The sequence below is a fragment of the Hippopotamus amphibius genome, chromosome 11 (genome assembly GCF_030028045.1).
Source record: "Hippopotamus amphibius kiboko isolate mHipAmp2 chromosome 11, mHipAmp2.hap2, whole genome shotgun sequence".
In the NCBI taxonomy this organism is placed as follows: domain Eukaryota; kingdom Metazoa; phylum Chordata; class Mammalia; order Artiodactyla; family Hippopotamidae; genus Hippopotamus; species Hippopotamus amphibius.
Genome location: NC_080196.1, coordinates 39371828 through 39389657, shown reverse-complemented (window position 1 = coordinate 39389657; position 17830 = coordinate 39371828).

The following is a 17830-nucleotide window of genomic DNA, read 5'->3' as shown; positions in this document are numbered from 1 at the left end:
CGGTGCCAATGCCTGGGATGCCACTAGAACGTCTCTCTGTGGGGGCCAAAGTCTCCCTAGCCTCCCTGTTAGCATACAGCACCCCGAGCAGGTTGTGAGAGCGTGCGGGCACGGCCCAGAGGCTAGAATTCAATTCAGCCCCAGCACTCCTCACTATGCAATCTGTCTGCAGAGGACCCTGTGCGATCAGGCCTCAGGCTGCTGTGAGGATTGTCAGAGGCTTGTCCCCAAAGCAATAGGTGCTGCAGCTGGAGAGACCTGGGCTGCAGAGATGGGGGGTGGAGCTGGGACACACCCACAACAACAATCTCTCCATGACAATGAGAATGAATGAACTGTGACCACGCCAACCACACAGAGGAGACACACACACACCACCAGGTTGGCTGGAAGAAGCCAGACGCGAAGAATACATAACATATGATCCTACTTACGTAAAGTTCAGAAACAAGCCTAACTACACCGCATTGGTGAAGGAGCTCACATACTATAAAGAGAAGCAGGAAGTGATTGCCTGGGACCTGGGGGAAGGGGGAGGTGCATGGGGAAGTGTCCACGTGGTCGCTGGGTGCTGGCCACATTCTGGTCCTCGGCTGAGGCTGTGTTTGCTTTAAGGTAATTTGTTAAATGGAACATTTGTCTCATGACCTTTTCTGGATGTGAGCTTTCTTTTGTAATAAAAAAAAAAACAAAGATTACAGGAGAGAAGAGAGGCGTGAAGGGTCGTCCCTGGAAGGGACGAGGGTCTCAGTTCCCATGGTCTACCAAGACCTGAGAGAAGGGCCTCCAGGGAGAAGCAGGAAGCTGACCTCTCCTTGCCCCCAAAGTTAGAAAGTGAAGCCAGACAGTGAAGCTGGCCCATCCCTCTGGAGTGGTGCCCTGACCGGGGCCCTCGGGCCTGGGTCAGACTCATTAAGATCCTCCTCAATTCTGCCCTCAGGGTCCAGCAGGGCAAAGAGAAACCTGTGAACCATGCAGACACCTGGGGTGAGAGAGAAAATTGGAAGAAAGAGGTGGGGGAGAGGGAGGGATGGAGAAAGGGAGCGGGGGAGGGAGAGGGAGAGGGAAGGGGAAGGGAGAGAGACAGAGAGAGGAAGGAGATGGGGATGCGGACCCCAGGACTGCAGTGCAGGTCTATATTCTTAGCCAGTCCACTCAAATGATAGCTCTCCAAGTCTGTCCCTGACCCCCCCACCCCCACCCCTGGAGCAGGGATAATTATTGCAGATCATGATCCCCTGGGGGATGAGGCATTTTTTTTATTAACCCCAGACCTAGTGTCCAACTGTCCTTCCTGAAAAGGCTGACCCCCACCCCATCAGCCCCCACCTCGGGCTGTGCCAATGGTAGGTCCCTCTGCCTGTCTTCATCTTAATTCCCGGGTAAGTGACATTTAAGGGCGAGCTCTTCAATGGGCCATAACAATTTACAAGCCATGCAGCAGTGGGTTGTTCTGGGGCCTGCAAGGGGGGAGCAGTCACCCTCTATCACCTGCTGGGTGAGAGGGTCAAGTGATGCATGGTCCTTCATTAGAGCCCCATGCCAACTGCAATGACGCAGCCAGGGAAGTAAAGCGGTTTAGCGACCCATTCACTTTTCATTTCACAAGTCACCCTCCCCGTCAGGAAAGCTGCTCCCAACAGGGCAATGGGGAGACACTGCAGCCTTTAGATTCCTTATTTCCACCCATCACTCCCTCCCCAGGCCACTCTCCATCTTGTTATTCTTTCTGGCAACTCCCCCCTCCCCCCCCCAATCAGGACCATTTCTGTTGGTGTTTATAAAGCACTTTCATGCAATGCATCTTCACTGAGCACTCAACCATTCAAGATCTAGTGCCAGGACACGCAGAGGCAGGAGTTGGATGCAGGCCCGTGGGGGACCGCAGACCCTTCTCTGGAAGGGTGAGGCCAACCAGAGAAAGCTCAATGAGCAGGAGGTCTTAAGCTGCCCCAGAAGCCAGAGGAGGTATGAAGCAGGGAGGGGCCTGGCCCTCCTGGACCTCTTTCCAGTTCTTCCTCATCTCAAGCTTCCCTACTTCCTCCCCTTCTATGGGAATCTCAGTTTTCTCCTTTTATTTGTACCTCCCTCTTTCCTGTCCTCTCTCCCTTGTCTCTTTCCTTTTGTCCTTACCCCTCCACCATCCCCACCACCCCATTTCCTTCTTTGTCTGTCTCCAACTCTGTCATTTTCTAGAGAACTGGCTTGGTGAGCTGGGAGAAGGAAATATCAACCTGTCCTGACACACAAGTATCTGGATTCAAATCCAGACCTCACCCCCTCGGGCTAAGCCTCTTAACGTCTCTGAGCTTTCATTTCTCCTGGTATAAAACGGGTCTGCCAGTCTTTACTTTTCAAGGGTTGTTATAAAGAATAGAATAAATCACACTTTATAAAAGGCCTGGACCAGAATAGTTGTCCAAGAAATACTAGTACTGAGGGCAGAGCTGGCCCGCAATCCATCACAGTTCAGGACCCCCTTTCCATGACGTGGAGTTTTTGGCTAAGGAGCAGCTACCCAGCCCAGCGACCCCATTTTTCAGACCTCTTTTGTGTCTGGGTGGGGCAGTGTTTCTAGCTCTTACCAACGGAACATGTGCAGGGCCCTTTCCAGGCAGAGAGATCAAAAATTGGGTGCACCTTCCTAAGTGTCTATCCTGTCTGCTGGCTGAACAGGGAGGGGTCAGAGATCTTAAAGGAGGGCACAGCCACAAGAGGGACGGAGCCTGGGCCCTAGCTGGTCACACAGCAGGCTGCCCCAACAGGTCAGGTCACTGAGATATGTGTGTGTGGGGTGGGGGAGGGTGTTGCCTGTTAAAGCAGCTTGCATCGCCTCTACTTTTTTCCTCTATTCGCCCTACCCTCTGGCCCTTCTCTCTATTTCTGTTCACCTTTCTGCCTGGAGGTGAGGCTGCTACATCCCTCTAGCCAGGCAGTTCCATTCAGGCCCCCGACCCTCTTTCTGGTGCCTACTTCAGGCCTGCTTGCCTTGCTGTCCAACATGGGGCTGAAGGTGGCTGTCTTGGGTGTCAGGCTCAGGGCAGAGTAGGACCTTCTTTCCAGGTACCAAGTGCAGTTCCAGCCTCAGGAGATGCTGATAGGATGGTCTGGCCATCTAGGGCCCTTGCTTAGTTGTGTGGCCCTCTGGGAACTGCTTCATGCAGACCCAAACCACACTGGACTTCAGCAATCCCCCTTTCCCCTCTGTAGTGCTCAGGAAGAGAGGAGCCAACAGCCATGGGAGCGGTTCACTTTGGCCTCCAAATCCCAGCTTTCCATCTTTCAGAGGCAGGCCCTCCATGAGCCATCCTCCTTTCACCTGCCAATGGTAGTGGGCTAGGGTCCTCATGAATTTCACCATTTTTCGCGATACTTCCTTCTTCCCAGGCTCACCTAGCCCCTGCCTTGCTTCTCCCGACATCTCCCCACCTCTGCCTGACTTTTCATCTCTGTGCCCCACTACCCACCTCCCGGGTCCTCCCAAGGGGATGCTGCGGCACTGATGCCCATGTCCTCCTTGAAATAGAAGCACAGCAAGAGTCTCAGAGAAGCTACCTCCTAGGGGACAGGCTTTCTCTTGGCCTTTGCCCTGGCAGCACATGCAATCCTGCAGGAGATGAAGGCAAATTGGATGAAAAAAACCTGCCTGTGGCAGATTCCCTTTCCTAGGATTAGGCAGAATTTCATCCTGGCCCGCCCCAGACGCTGCCCTGAGTTATCTGCACCTGACGGCTGGTGGGTAGCATCTTCCTTCCCCGACCTTCTCACCAGGCCCCTGCCTCAATTACCCCCCACCCCTTAGTCACCCCCGTCCCAGCTGGGAGCACCTGACCCCTACGGCCAAACCATGACCTGCCCTTTCTTCTGATTTCTGACCTGTATGCATTTCCTCAAAAAAATGTTTTTAAAGTTTTTAAAATTTTATGTATGAAGAGCTGAGTGGACCACTTTGTCCAACTTAATGATGCCTGTGTCCTTTGCGTACCATCAGAAACCCTGGCACATGTGGAGACTGTATTTCCAGATCAGACTGTGCTGGTTTGAGCGGTTGTGGCAAGAGTGAGCACTCTGGCCAAAGTCTCTCCGGTAGAGCTGCTGGTGACCCAGCATGTTTTCACAGATGTCACAAAACAAAAGGCTGGGAAGATTTCCTAGACTAACCTCCTGGAGTCTGATTTCCAGTCTCTTCTCCCTGCAAACCGGGGTTCAGCTCTGATTACCCTGAGATGGTGTTGGGAGGAGGAGCTGGAGCAGCCCCTCTGGACCGACAGCTCAGCCTCCAAGCAGCTCCGTGACCGCAGGTGGGTCATTCAGCTGGGAATTCTGCCCAGCTCAGCCCTGTTCTCAAGGACTCCATCCAGGAGACAGGCACACAGGCAGCCGAGGGCAGTGGAGTGTTCCTGGGCACCGGTGCTGTGAGGCCCACAGTGGGGGCGGGGCGGGGGGAGGAGCTGGTTTCATTGAGGAGGGGGCCAGGCTCAGCAAAATCTTCACCCGTGGAAGGAGTCTGGAACTGAGCCCTGAAGGCTGGCTGGGAGTCGGGCAGGTGGAGGGAGAGAGACGTGCAGAGCGTGTTTCAGGTGGAGAGCACAGCCCTGAGCATTGAGTCTGAAGCAGAGGAATGGCCTGAGGGGAGGAGATGGGGAGGAAGCGGGGGACAGGGTGGAAGGAAGTTGCCAGCCCTGCAAAGCAGTCTGGACCTATTTCTGAGAGGGGTGGGGGCCCCTGAAGGGAGTTAAGAAAAGGAGGGACCTGATCAGATGTGTTGGTTTCCTCGGCTCCTCAACCCTCTTACTTCTATCCCGACAGCTTCGCTGGGTCCCAGCCTCGAGCTCAGTGCCTGACCCGCGTGGATGGACACCACCCACGCATGTCTCTCCCACTGTCCTTAGAATAAAATTCACACCCCTCAGAGGGCTTGCCCTGCAGGCCCCTGCCCACGTGGCCCATTTTACTCCGGACGCCCCCTGGCTCACTGCTCCCACCATTCAGGCCCTCCTTAGGACTTGGTACAGCACCTAAACTTGGTGTTGCTCTGTGGCCTTTGCTGGGGCCGTTCCCTCCTCCTGGGCCCTGTTTCCCCACTCCCCACCCCATGCCACACCCGCTCTTCCTCTGGGTCAGCTCCTCACCCGGAAGGTCTTGGTCACAAAATCCCCCACTTGGACATTTCCTGAGCACATGGTCTAAGGAGGCCCCCATCACCATCTTTCTCTCTTGCATGACACTCCTTTCCTTTATTAGCATTTAATGCGATTTGTCATTATGTAACTGCAGTTTGTTTGGGGTCTGTCTGCTCTACTAGACTACAACCTACGCAGGGAGCACGTGGCTTTTGTCTTCTCGGGGCCTGGCACTGAGCCTGACGCAGGTTCCGTACCTGTTTGGTGACGAAATGAATGAGGTTTAAATCTCTACTCAGACCCAGGGCTCCCCAAAGGCAGGAGTTTGCCACTCTTTTTAGCCTGGGACCCTCCACCCCTGCCCAGAGCAGGGACTGCATTGCCCTCTCTGTCCTCCCTCCAGAGCCAGAGCTGAAACATGCAGCACAGGCGAGGTGCAGGCAGCTGGGGATGTACTCACAGCTCAGACCCTGCAGGCTCCTCCAACTGGCAGATCCCACACACAGCACAAAAAATCTCCAAGGAAACCCCTGCCAGTCTCCTGAGCGTGCTGCCTGGCCTCAGCCCCCAGCCACTTGGTTGAAAAGGGACACATCTTCTTCCTATCTTCCTTCCCAACTCAGCGCTCACTGTCTTGCATCCATCTCAGTGAAAGATCATGTGGCTTAAAAACCAGAGCTATATGGTAATACACACACACACACACACACTCTCACACACACTCACACTCACACACACTCTCACACACACTCACACTCTCACACACACTCACACTCTCTCACACACACGCACACACATACACACACACACACTCACACACCCCCCACCCTGGACGCATCCCTACTTCCACCCTGGAGCTCAACAGTCTTTTCTGTCTCTTTGCTCTTTTTCTGTGTTCACCTCTCAGGCCCACTCTCTGTGTCTCTGTTTCTACCTATTTGGTCATCTCTCTCTGTTTTTGTCTCTGTCAATCTGTGTCTCTTTCCATCTGCCTCTGTCACTGGCTGTGTCTCTGCCTCTCTCTGCCACACCTTACGTCTCTCTTCTGTCGCTGTCCATTTGTGTCTGTTTCTCTGCATCTTGGGGTCTTTGTTTGCATCTGCCTGCCTTCCCCCAGGGCCTACTGGGCCTCACACACACACACCCACCCCGCTTCTCTCTCCGTAGCAGCCTGTCTCTCCGTGAGCCACTAGCTCACACTTAGTAAACTCCCAAGGCAATCACAGAAAGAAGAAAGAGAGGGAGCTGGGAAATGGAAGCAAGTGATGGGCCGTCAGCGTGAAGTCGCACTGAATAAACATGCAGCTGTCCCTTTTATCTCTCCTTGGCAGGAAGAAGCATGGGGCAGGGGAGGCAAGGAAGAGTGGCCATGGAAGGGAGATGGATGACAGGGGCCCAGGTGAGAGAGAGAGAGAGAGAGAGAGAGAGATGGGGACAGCAGGTAGGGCCTGAAATAAAAGGGGATAGACGTTTCCATGACCTCTGGCTCCTGGTAGATGTTTGACTCTAATTGCTGGGAAAAGGGAACTGTTAGGCTGAGATACAAAAGATAAAATAAGAAAGCCTTGGGAAGAGCAATGAGTGAGTGTGTGTGTGAGCTATATTGTAGTAGTCATTAATGCTATTTGCTATAAAGTTCTGGGTCTCTGGTTCCTTGGGTGGGACCATATCACCAGTTCTGGCCAATGAACAGAAGAGAGAGCATCACTCCTGGGCAAAAGGATTTAATCGCTGGTATGAGACCTTTCAGAGATCTTTCCCTCTGGCACAGTGACCGGCAAGGTTCCCTCAGCTGGAGTGACTGTGGGGAGCAGAGGCTGTGATGGGCATGTAGAGTGAGCAAGAATGGGGCCTCTCTGTTTTTAAGCCACTGAGGTTTTGGAGTTGTTTGTTAATGAAGCGTAACTTTGCCTACCCTGACTGCTACGGTACCTGTGTTGGTGACTGTGTATATATCCGTACATGTGTGTAAAGTGAGCAGGCATGTTTGTTTAAGCATGTGTATGTGCCTACATATATTTGGAATTCTATATATGCAAGCATGTGTGTTTACGGGTGTGTGCGAGCACAGATCTCCGTATTTTGGGTCCACACCCAGCAGTAGGCAAAGAAGGAAAGTTTCCCTCTGCTGTCTTCTCACCTCCTGCTTCATTTAGAAACACAAAGGGCCACATCTTGGTCCCAGCTTGCCTCCTTGCACACTCCCAGCTTTAACATACATCTCCTTTTCCCAGCAGCTGCCACTTTCTTCCCTGTCTCAGGGCTCCGGGATGGCTACTGCTCAGCACAGCTTTCCTCTTCCCTCACCCCGGGCACGTGACCCAAGACAGCTTCTCTGGGATTTTGCTGCTGGAACTAGCAGGGAAGAGCATCTCCTCCCTTTGGGGTGACAGACACAGGAAGTGGTTAGGGTGGGGCTGTCCCTGCTGTGGAGGAATGGCTGCTCAGGCATAAAGAAGCAGAGTTGAGAGAAAGAAACAAGAGAGGCCTGGGTCCAGTGCTACCCTGTCTTACTAGTTACATGGGTCAGGGTTTTTATCTGCTTGCTCACCAAGGCTGTGCAGCCCGGCCGTTACTGCGTGGGCTCCAGGGCTGACCTCTGCAGGCTGCATGGCCCAGGCTCCCTGCCCTGTGGCTTTAGGCCCCACCACGGGGGAGCCACACAGGAGGTGGAGGGAGGGAGGAGAGTGAGGCTGAGGTATTTAACCCCCTGACTGGCTCCCTGTGAGCCACAGGGGGCTGGCTGTGTCCCTCCACACTGGACTGTAGCTCCTGTCCAGTGGCCCCTCCACACAGCTCTCCCTCCAGGTCTCCTCAGGCCTGGCTCCCTGCTATCAGCCCTGGAGCCTCACCATGCCCTGCTCACTTCCCTAGACCCGCCCCACACCTTTGCGCCTTGCTCATACCTTTTTTTTTAAAATAAATTTATTTATTTATTTATTTATTTTATTGGCTGTGTTGGGTCTGTGTTGCTGCACACAGGCTTTCTCTAGTTGTGGCAAGCGGGGGCTACTCTTTGTTGTGGTGCGTGGGCTTCTCATTGCGGTGGCCTCTCTTGTTACAGAGCACGGGCTCTAGGCGCGTGGGCTTCAGTAGTTGTGGCACATGGGCTCAATAGTGTGGCACACAGGCTTAGTTGCTCCGCGGCACGTGGGATCTTCCTGGGGCAGGGCTTGAACCTGTGTCCCCTGCATTAGCAGGCGGATTCTTACCCACTGCGCCACCTAGGAAGTCCTGCCCATACCTTTTTAAAACTCTCTCCGAATTACTCAGTTGGGCAGTCCCCTCATAATCAGTCCATCTAGATCCTGATTATGAATAAGATGCCTATACATACAGACAAAACTATAATTCGAAAAGATACATGTACCCCTATGTTCATGGCAGCACCATTAACAATAGCCAAGACATGGAAACAACCTAAATGTCCATTGACAGATGAATGGGTAAAGAAGATGTGGTACACACACACACACACATATACATATATATATTTATACACACACACACAACGGAATATTACTCAGCCATAAAAAAGAATGAAATAATGCCATTTGCCACAACATAGTCAGACCTGGAGATTTTCATACTAAGTGTAGTTAAGTCAGAAAGAGAAAGACAAACACCATATGACATCACTCATACATGGAATCTAAAATGCAACACGAACATATCTGTGAAACAGAAACAGACTCATACATACAGAAAGACTTGTGGAAGAGGGCAGGGGAAGAAAGGATTGAGAGTTTGGGATTAGCAGATGCAAACTATTACATATGGGATGGATAAACAACAAGGTCCTACTGTAGAGCACAGGTAACTATATTCAATATCCTGTGATAAACTATATTGGAAAAGAATATGAAAAAGAATATATATATATATATGTATAACTAAGTCACTTTGCTGTACAGCAGAAATTAACACAACACTGCAAATCGAATATACTTCAATAAAATTTTAAAAAATGAATAGGATGCCCAGTGCCAAGTTCACGGGCACCCTCAGTGTTTTTCTCGCTGGATCTCTCTGCTGCCCCTGGCCTGGCACCACTCCCTCACTCCCTCCCCAGCTCCCCTCTCCTCCCCTCCCTGCCCCAACACAGCACTCTGTCAAATTCCTTCTCTCTGACAGTTCCTTCTTGGTTCCTTCTAACCTTCGCCCTTGCTCTTCTCTCTCCCTTGGGCAGTCGCCTCTACTCCCCCTTAGGGTTTCAGCCACCACAAACATTGCTGGTTTAGCCTTCATCCATGGGGCTCAGGCCAGAATATCCAACTACCCCTAGATAGTTGGTCTAGGTACCCTCAGGTACCTCAAATTCAACATGCTCCAAACTGGACATCTTCCCCAAGCCTGCACTTTCTCCCACCTGACCCTTCAGAGGGCATCCAGACTGTACAGTCACACCCAGAACAAACACCCAGGAATCAGTCTTGACTTCAATTTTGCTTATTACCCTGACAAGTCTCCTCATGGTTTCCCCCGGACTGTCTCAGTAGCCTCCTAACTGGCCTCTCAGTCTCTATCCATACCCCCTGCCTCCAATCCACTCCATATTACAAATCTAAACTTGTTACTTCCTTTGCTCAAAACCCTTCAGTGGTTCCCTACTGTGAGCCTCTTAGATGGAGAACAAGACCTCTGTGATCTGAGCCCTGCCTCTTTCTCCTGAAATCTTTCTGCTCCTGCTGAAACTTCACCCCAGGAATACAGAGCTACCTCTATTCCTCCCACCCTCCATGCCTCTCTGCCTTGGCTATGCTGTCCCTTCTGCCTGCAATTTCCTCTCTGGCCAATCCTGGACAACCCTCACTGCTTGTTAAAGACTGTTTTGGTTATCACCTGGGTTAGAGGCAAAGTGGCCAGATTTTTAAAAAATCTCAATGGCAATGAACTGGAGGCGGGTATGAGAAGCAGAGATGAGGACTTGGCCATTGGTTGGTGAGGGGCCATATTTTGACCACTTCCTCTGCTTTCTTCCTTCCTTGATGCTTTCTGTAACGTTTCAGGACTGAGAACTCCCTGGGTTTGATGGTGGCTACAACCCTGCAGCTTCCAGGCTGTAGTCAGTTAACCTCTCTGTGCCTTCCAAGTTGGCCTCTCTGCAGAAGGTTCACCGTGGTTCTGTTTCCAGGGGCCCTGGGGCAGGGTAATAAGCAGTTGTTGAAAAGAACTGTGAAGGCACATCTTGGAGGCAGCAGAGTTTCTCTCCTCTGGAAGGCTTGAGGCTGTGCTTCCGGCTTCCAGTGGACACAATGAACCCGAGGTTTAGGCAAGCGATCTTTTGTTCCATCAGTGACAGCTCCACCTCCAGGACTCTAACCCTCCCTGAGGGCACTGCTATTGGGCTTATGCTCCTCCTATCTCCTCTGCAGTTTTCTGCCATCCAAGCTGCAGACAGATCTGAGCTGGGGCTGAAGGAGGGCCATCCACAGCTGTCCATCCTGGATGCATCTATTCAACATCTGTGTGTCGGGGGGGGGGGGGGGGGCAGGGCCAGGGAGGGCTGCCTACTCGGGCTGTGACAGGCCCCTACCCCAGCTAGGCTGCATCCCAGCTTCAGTTGATAGAGGGTCTTATCTGCTGCAGCCGCCTCTCAGGCCCCCCATTCTCCCAGGAGTTTGCCTTTCCAGAACAATAGCTTCTCTCGCTGTCTCTCCACTCGGTACCAGAGGGCTCCAGAGAGGAGCTGGTGTGGGGAAGACCCTGAGCATTAGGGGGAGGGGGCGGGAAACGAAATAAAACAGGGAAGAGGTGCAAGCAGAGGGAGTGACGGGGGAAAGGAACAAACCGACTTGGGCAGCTCTGGAAGGCAGAGACTCCGGCCTTCAAAGACTTGCTCCCATTCTGGGGAAATCAGCCCAGCCTTTCTTTGGGGAGCAGTTTTCAACCAGGGACAGTATTTATGAAGGCAAGGAGAGGGGGGAGTGGGGAGGGGGTCCCGTGGGCACCGCCGTCATGGAAACAAACTCCTCGCTGCTGAACCCACAGCCGCCCGTAGCCCCTCCCCGCCCCTTCGCTCGAACACCCCGGCTGTGGGCGCCCCCGCGCGGCCACCGGCGGCTCGGCACCTTGCCGCGAGGGGGCTGCACCCAGGGGCCTGGGAGCCCAGCTCTGGGCCGAGCGAGGCCAAGGGGAGAAGCAAAGAGCGCCTCCTGACCTATGGGCCCGCCCATCTGTTCGTCATCTTTTGGCACATCCATCACCCGTCCATGCGTCCAGGCTTCTTCAGCCTGTATCCTGTGACCCACCATGGACACCTGGGCGGCAGCAGCAACTGCGGGTGTAAGGCTCTGGGGGTCTATCCTTTGTCCGTTGTCTTTTCTCTGATCCCCTCTTTCAGGAAGCCCTAAGCTGTGTATATCCCTCTGCCTTGTCTCACTAGGTACCGATCCTGCCTCTTATTTCCCTGCCTATCTAGGGTCAAGGCATCTATCAGAGATCCTGGATCAGTCCTTCCAGCTGATCTCCATCAATCTATATGTATCTACACATCTATTACTCGGCAGCCGCCTATACAACATGCGGGCCCCATTATCCATCATTTATCTGCATATGTATCATTCATGCCTCCAGCCATCTATTATCCATCACCTCTCTGCCGCCTCTTTGATGTCATGCATTCCGCCATCAGGGGTTAACATTGTCAGACCTGCTTTCCCTAGCCCCAGAGAACAAAGGGAGGTGCAGGGAACAGAGAGGCTGGGGGGAGGGGGGAGTTTAGAGAGCCAGGGCCTTGGAGTTTAGAGGGGAGTGGAAAGAAGTGGATGTACATCAGATGAGGCTGTTCTGCTGGGAATTCTGTTCATTGTCTCACTGTCCCTCTCTCCTACCTGCCAAAAGATCAAGAGGACATGGGTTTGATTTGCCGTAGGAGAGCCCTAGGCTAGACACAGGTGCACTTGCTACTGAAAGGGTGGGGCTCTCTGGAGGAAAGGCTGAATGGAGACGGTCCAGCTTGGTGAGTCATGGGATCAGGTGGAGATGGAATTGTGACTGAGGCCAAGACGACCCCACCCCCACCCCACACTTCTGGGATCATAGGATTTTGCAGAAGGAGGTGCTTTCCTTTGGCTGAGGGATTCTCACTTAATCACGGCAGCACAAATCCCTGTGGGGCCAGAGTCTCACATTGGTCTTATAAGCATCACTCCTCATGTTGTTGGTAATACTGCATCTTTTCCCCTGAGCGTGGTTTCCTGGAGGAACTGGTAGACTGTGGCCCCTTTACGTCTCTGATTTTCACACCCCCTGTTTCCTCCACCGCCCCTTGCTTCCCTGTGCCCCCTTACACACACACAGAAGCTGCAGGAAAGGAAGCAGGAGGGCCCTGTGGACACCTTGGGCAGAGCTCTGTCACATCCATTTCTGTATCTTCTATACTTAGCTCAACTCTGGTTGGAAACTCACACAAGGCCAGTCATATGACTGAAATTTCTCCCAGAGTTTTCTGGCAGCCATCTGACCCTCAAGGTACTTCACCAGGCCCTGAACCTCCTGAGGTGGTCAGTAACACCTTGTGAGTGAAGAATGGGTGATACTATCACTTTTGTAATCTTCCTCAGGGGTTCTTGGTGGGGAGATACCCCAGGGTTGGGTTTCCAGGGGAGGCTGGTGTGAGGGCCAGATATTCTGAGGATGATTTCACATCCCACCAACTTCAGACAGGGAGGAGAATGTACCTGTTCTTTTTCCCTAGCGGGAAACCGAACACCTCAGCTCCCTAAGTTGCTTTCGTTTATGGGGTTATTGGCATCCAAATTTGCCAGGAGTGGAGGGCCTGAGGGCAAGAGACACAGCAGATGGCCTCCTGTGGGCCACCCTTCTCACAGCTCCAAGGGTTAAAAAGCACTTAGCAGCAGCACATAATAAAAGCAAATGTAAGAGAAAGAATACCCTAAGGATTTAATAAACTGCAAACAAAATTATCACGATTCTTTTCCTAGCCAGTTGTTTTCAGTGATTAAGAAAATACAATTTCCTGTAATTAAATCTTAACAAGAAATGTTATTAAAAACACTCTGTCCCAGCTCCTGTAATAATTGCATGCTCCCCTAGAACAGTAAACAGAATTAGGCTTTGCAGCGTACATGCTAATCCATGTGTCATTTTGATCAAATTTGTACTAATAATCTGTCTTCTTATTCTGAGATAGAGAAAGAAAACAAGACGAGCCAGGCCCAGAGGGCAAGAGTGAACCCTGGTTGGGGAGTGGGAAGCCAGGAGTGCTGAGTTGGGCCTCCATGATAAGTGTTCAATTTATTGAGCACATACTATGTGCCATGCTCTGTGCTAAGCATGTTACACGTATAATTTCACTCATTGCACACACAACCTAGAACCATAGTTGCCCTCACCTATAGACAAGGAGACTGAGGCTCAGAGAGGTTTAATAACTCACCCCATGTCACTCACAGCTGGGTTAGAACCCTCAGAGCCCAGACCCAAAGTCTTTTTTATGTCATCTGGCTCTGCAGTGTGGCTTGGGCCCTCCAGGGACCTGAGCTGTGCCATCAGATGGGAACATTCTTTGTCTGCGGGAACTGGCCTGCCTGATTTTGCAGAGGATTGATGCTAGCTGCGAGAAGGAAGTTCCTCACACTGGGACATGCAGGACGTGGAAGCAAGGGAGACTGTGGCATCTGCTTTGAGAAGTTTCTTTTCCTTTCCAAAAAAAAAAAGCCAAGCAGAGGGAGAGGAGCTTGTGGAGGGCCTGGGTGTAAGGGCAGAGGGCTGGTGTTTGGTGCAGGGTACCAGTTTTGCTAATGGCCTTGGGGCACAGCTGAGGACATTCTAGCACAGTTAAGAGTTGGATGTGGAGCCGTGGAGGTCAAAACTGCTCCTCCTGTACCTGTGTGCGTGCGTGTGTGTGCATGTGCGTGCACGCATGCACATACCTGAGTGCCCAGGAAATTTGTGTGGGGGGCAAGTGTGTGAATATGTGAGTGTGAGTATGTGTGTGGGTATGTAAGTCTGTGATGTGGGTGTGAATTGGTGTGTGCGTGCACACGCACACCCCTGGGGCCTGGCCCTCGTGGAGGGGGATGGAGCCAGCCCAGTGCAGGCGCCCTGGCTCTCGTCCGACCACAGAAGCCTCATTCCCTGCGGGCTTCATTCCCTGCAGAAGGCAAGCCTGAAATTATCCTCAGTGTGCTGGCTCCTGCACGCACACAGGCGCCAGTGCCTCCATCTCTCACTCCCGGTCTACTAATTAGCTCTCCTAATTAAACTCCTGCTGGATTGGAAGGGGTCGGCTTTCCCTTTCCCTGATTCTCTGGGGACCAGGTTATGCTGACCTAGGAGGCTCTGCCTGCTACCCGCATTTCCCATTCCTATCCCACAGCCCTTGCTCCTGCTGGGAAAAGCATGGATCCCCGGAAAAGGGTGAGGAGGAGGGGGTCTCCATGTGTAGGACCCAGCTCAGTGAACTTACAACCCACCTGCTCTGTGCTCAGCAATGTGCTAGATGTTATGGGGGAGGAAGTAGGGATCACAATGACAAAAACAAGTGGATTCCCTATTTTAAGCCTCCTCCCCCCAATCCCTCCAGCTCTGAACCTTGGTCACAGCCTCCATCCTATCCCTCCTACCCAGGCAGAAACCTGCCTCTCCCCTCTTACCTCCCTTGTTTCACTGTAGAGTTCCACTTTGCTAGATGGCCTATGCCTTGGACGACCTGAGCCCTAGCTCATTCCTCCAGCCTCCTTCCTGCTTCTGGAAGTTTTAATCAGACTGGCATCTCCTCCAGGGAGCCCTTCCTGACTGCAGCATGATACCCCTTCTCTGCACACCTGCTGGGCTCTTGACTGCTGGGGCCAACCATAGGGCTTTGGCGTATGCTGTTCACTCTGACTTTTCCTTTTTACAGGCATTTCCTGCCTCGCTGATTAGAATTTAAACCCTTTGAAATCAGAGGCCCTGTCTTGCGCCTCTTCTTGCAGAGCGCAGCAGCATGTATCGCACAGAGAGGGTACTGAATTTCTGTGCAGCAAATGGAGGAGGAGGAAGATGGAGGGGATAGGATTCCTGCTCCCGGGGAGTTCTGTACAATGGAGAACTCCTGGCCCCTGAATCTGAGTGGATGGGCCTTAGATGTCTTGTCTAAGGTCTCCCTACAGGCGGAGCCTAAGATAGGAATTCTTTGTGTGTGACTTACTGTGGGAATAAGAGAGCAGGGGCAGCCAAGGCCAGGAGAAAAAGCCAGGTCAGGATGAGGTCTCACCCACAGGAGACTCTGGAGCACAAACAGCACCATGGAGCTGGCCCCTGGGCAAGGGACCAGCTTTTTATTTTGTTATTATCATTATTTTTGGCCGTGCCACGTGGCATGTGGGATCCTAGTTCCCTGAGCAGGGATCAAATTCACACCCTCTGCATTTGCAGCACGAAGTCTTAACCACTGAACCACCAGGGACGTCTCAGGATCAGCTTTTTATCCCACCTCCTCCCTGCCCCCAAGCAGGCAGTCATTGGCAGCCAGGAGCCCAGGGTTGGGAGGGGAGTAGACTCCAGACATCTGGGCCAGGCGGATCTATTGGCTGAGAGTAATTCTCCTGCGAAGGGGGCAGCTGTGAGCCCTTAGCAGCTGGGGCGGGATGTACTAGCCTGGTAAAGGCGATCTGGGTGCACGGATAGAATCCACTGCATCCCTCAGAATGACTTTTCTTACTAGGTGGCCATGGTTTGAGTCTGTCCCAGAGGTGTGTAGACGGGAGGACACAGGGACACTGGTCCCAAGCTGGCAGCCCTCGGGGGCACCATGAAGGCACCAGTCTGGAGAGTTTTTATGTCAATTTTGCACTGAGTTACCCTCTTTCAAATGCATGAATACACGCTAGTTTCATCATGCATTGGCTCACATCTGGGTAAATTCTATCCCATTACTTTGCCCCAGTTTCATTTGCCCTCACCTGACTTCTGCATGGACCCTTGTAAGGGACACTGTCCCTGCTCTTAGCCCCTGCTGCCCTTGTGCTGTCTGGACCCATGATCCCACCCCTTTGCTTTAGCTACAGTAGGGCTTTGCGCTGAAACAGAAGGGGCTGGAGAAGCTAACGTTTGGGGGAGGGAAGTCACAAGTAGGTGGAGGAATCTGTCAGAGAGAGGAGCGCAGGGCGGAGAGAAGCAGTTCCTGGCCAAGAGGAGACCGTGCAGTACAGAGAAGTTGGCTGAGAGGAGCTGTGGCCCATCCAGAACCTCAGCTGATTCTAGTTCTCTGAGCACAGCTGCAGTGCATCCCCTGGGTTCCTGTGAGATGCCTGGAGCTTCCCCGGGGAAAGTAAAAAAAGCCTGTGGCCCATATGGCTGATTACCTACCTGGCACCATCCCTCCTTCTTTCTTAGACTGTAGAACCCAGGGGGAAATATGCTCAAGGAAGTGGACCCAATCTCTGGCCGCAGGAGATGGAACACAGTTGGTCTAAGCCAACCAAAGTAATCCTGTACATTTTTACTAGTTTTTGTTCAAGGATGAGTGCGTGACCAAGTTCTGACCAATGAGATGCAGGGGGAAGACTGCTGGGGACAGGGAGCCTTTTGTGAATGATCCTATTCCTTGATCAAAGGAGATAGGTAAAGAAGCATGCACCTTCTTCATGTCTTGAATGCTGTTGAGTGAGGGTGTAATGTCTGGAGCTATGGAAGCTATTTTGTGACCATGAGGCAACAAACCTAAGGATAAAAAGCCAACCATCCTAAAGAAGATGTGGCACATATATACAATGGAATATTACTCAGCCATAAAAAGGAATGGAATTGAGTTATTTGTAGTGAGGTGGATGGACCCAGAGTCTGTCATACAGAGTGAAGTAAACCAAAAAGAGAAAAACAAATACCATATACTAACTCATATATATGGAATCTAAAAAAATGGTACTGATGAACCCAGTGACAGGGCAAGAATAAAAATCCAGTTGTAGAGAACAGACTGGAGGACACCAGGGTTGGGAGGCCAAGGGGCAGCTGGGATGAAGTGAGAGAGTAGCATTGACACATATACACTACCAAATGTAAAATAGTTAGCTAGTGTGAAGCTGCTGCATAACACAGTGATCGGTGATGACTTAGAGGGCTGGGATAGGGAGGGTGGGAGGGAGTCAAGGGAGGGAGGGGATATATGTATAAATACAGCTGATTCACTTTGTTGTACTGCAAAAACTGGCACAACAGTATAAAGCAATTATATCTCAATAAAGAGCTTAAAAGAAACTTCAACAAACAAACAACAAAAAAAGCCAACCATCCTGTGGATGGTGAGGTGAAAAGATGTAGAAAGCCTGGTCCTTAATGATGTCATTGAACCCACTCAATGACACTGTGACTGCCTACAGACTCCTCATATGTGACACAATTAAATGTCATTATTGCTTAGGCTTCTGTTGTGTGTGTGTGTGTGTATGTTTTGCCTGCACCAGATATCTTCCTCCCTGTCTAGATCCACTGTATATCACTTCTCCCTCCTCCTCTTTGCCTCGGGATGCTTCTGATTGTGTTTGGCCAATAGTGAGCCCTGGCAAAAGACCAGAAAGAGGGAGAATAGTGAAACTGGGGTTGTTTGCTCCCCTGGCTCTCTACCTGTAAGGTCAGCTTCGGCTGGTTGAAGGTCATTGCTCCTCTCAAGGTGGCCTGTTCTCCATGACTTTCTCTTCTCTGAGTTCTAGTAATTCTCATCCCTTTGAGCTTTGGGATGGTGACAGCTCCATTGCTGC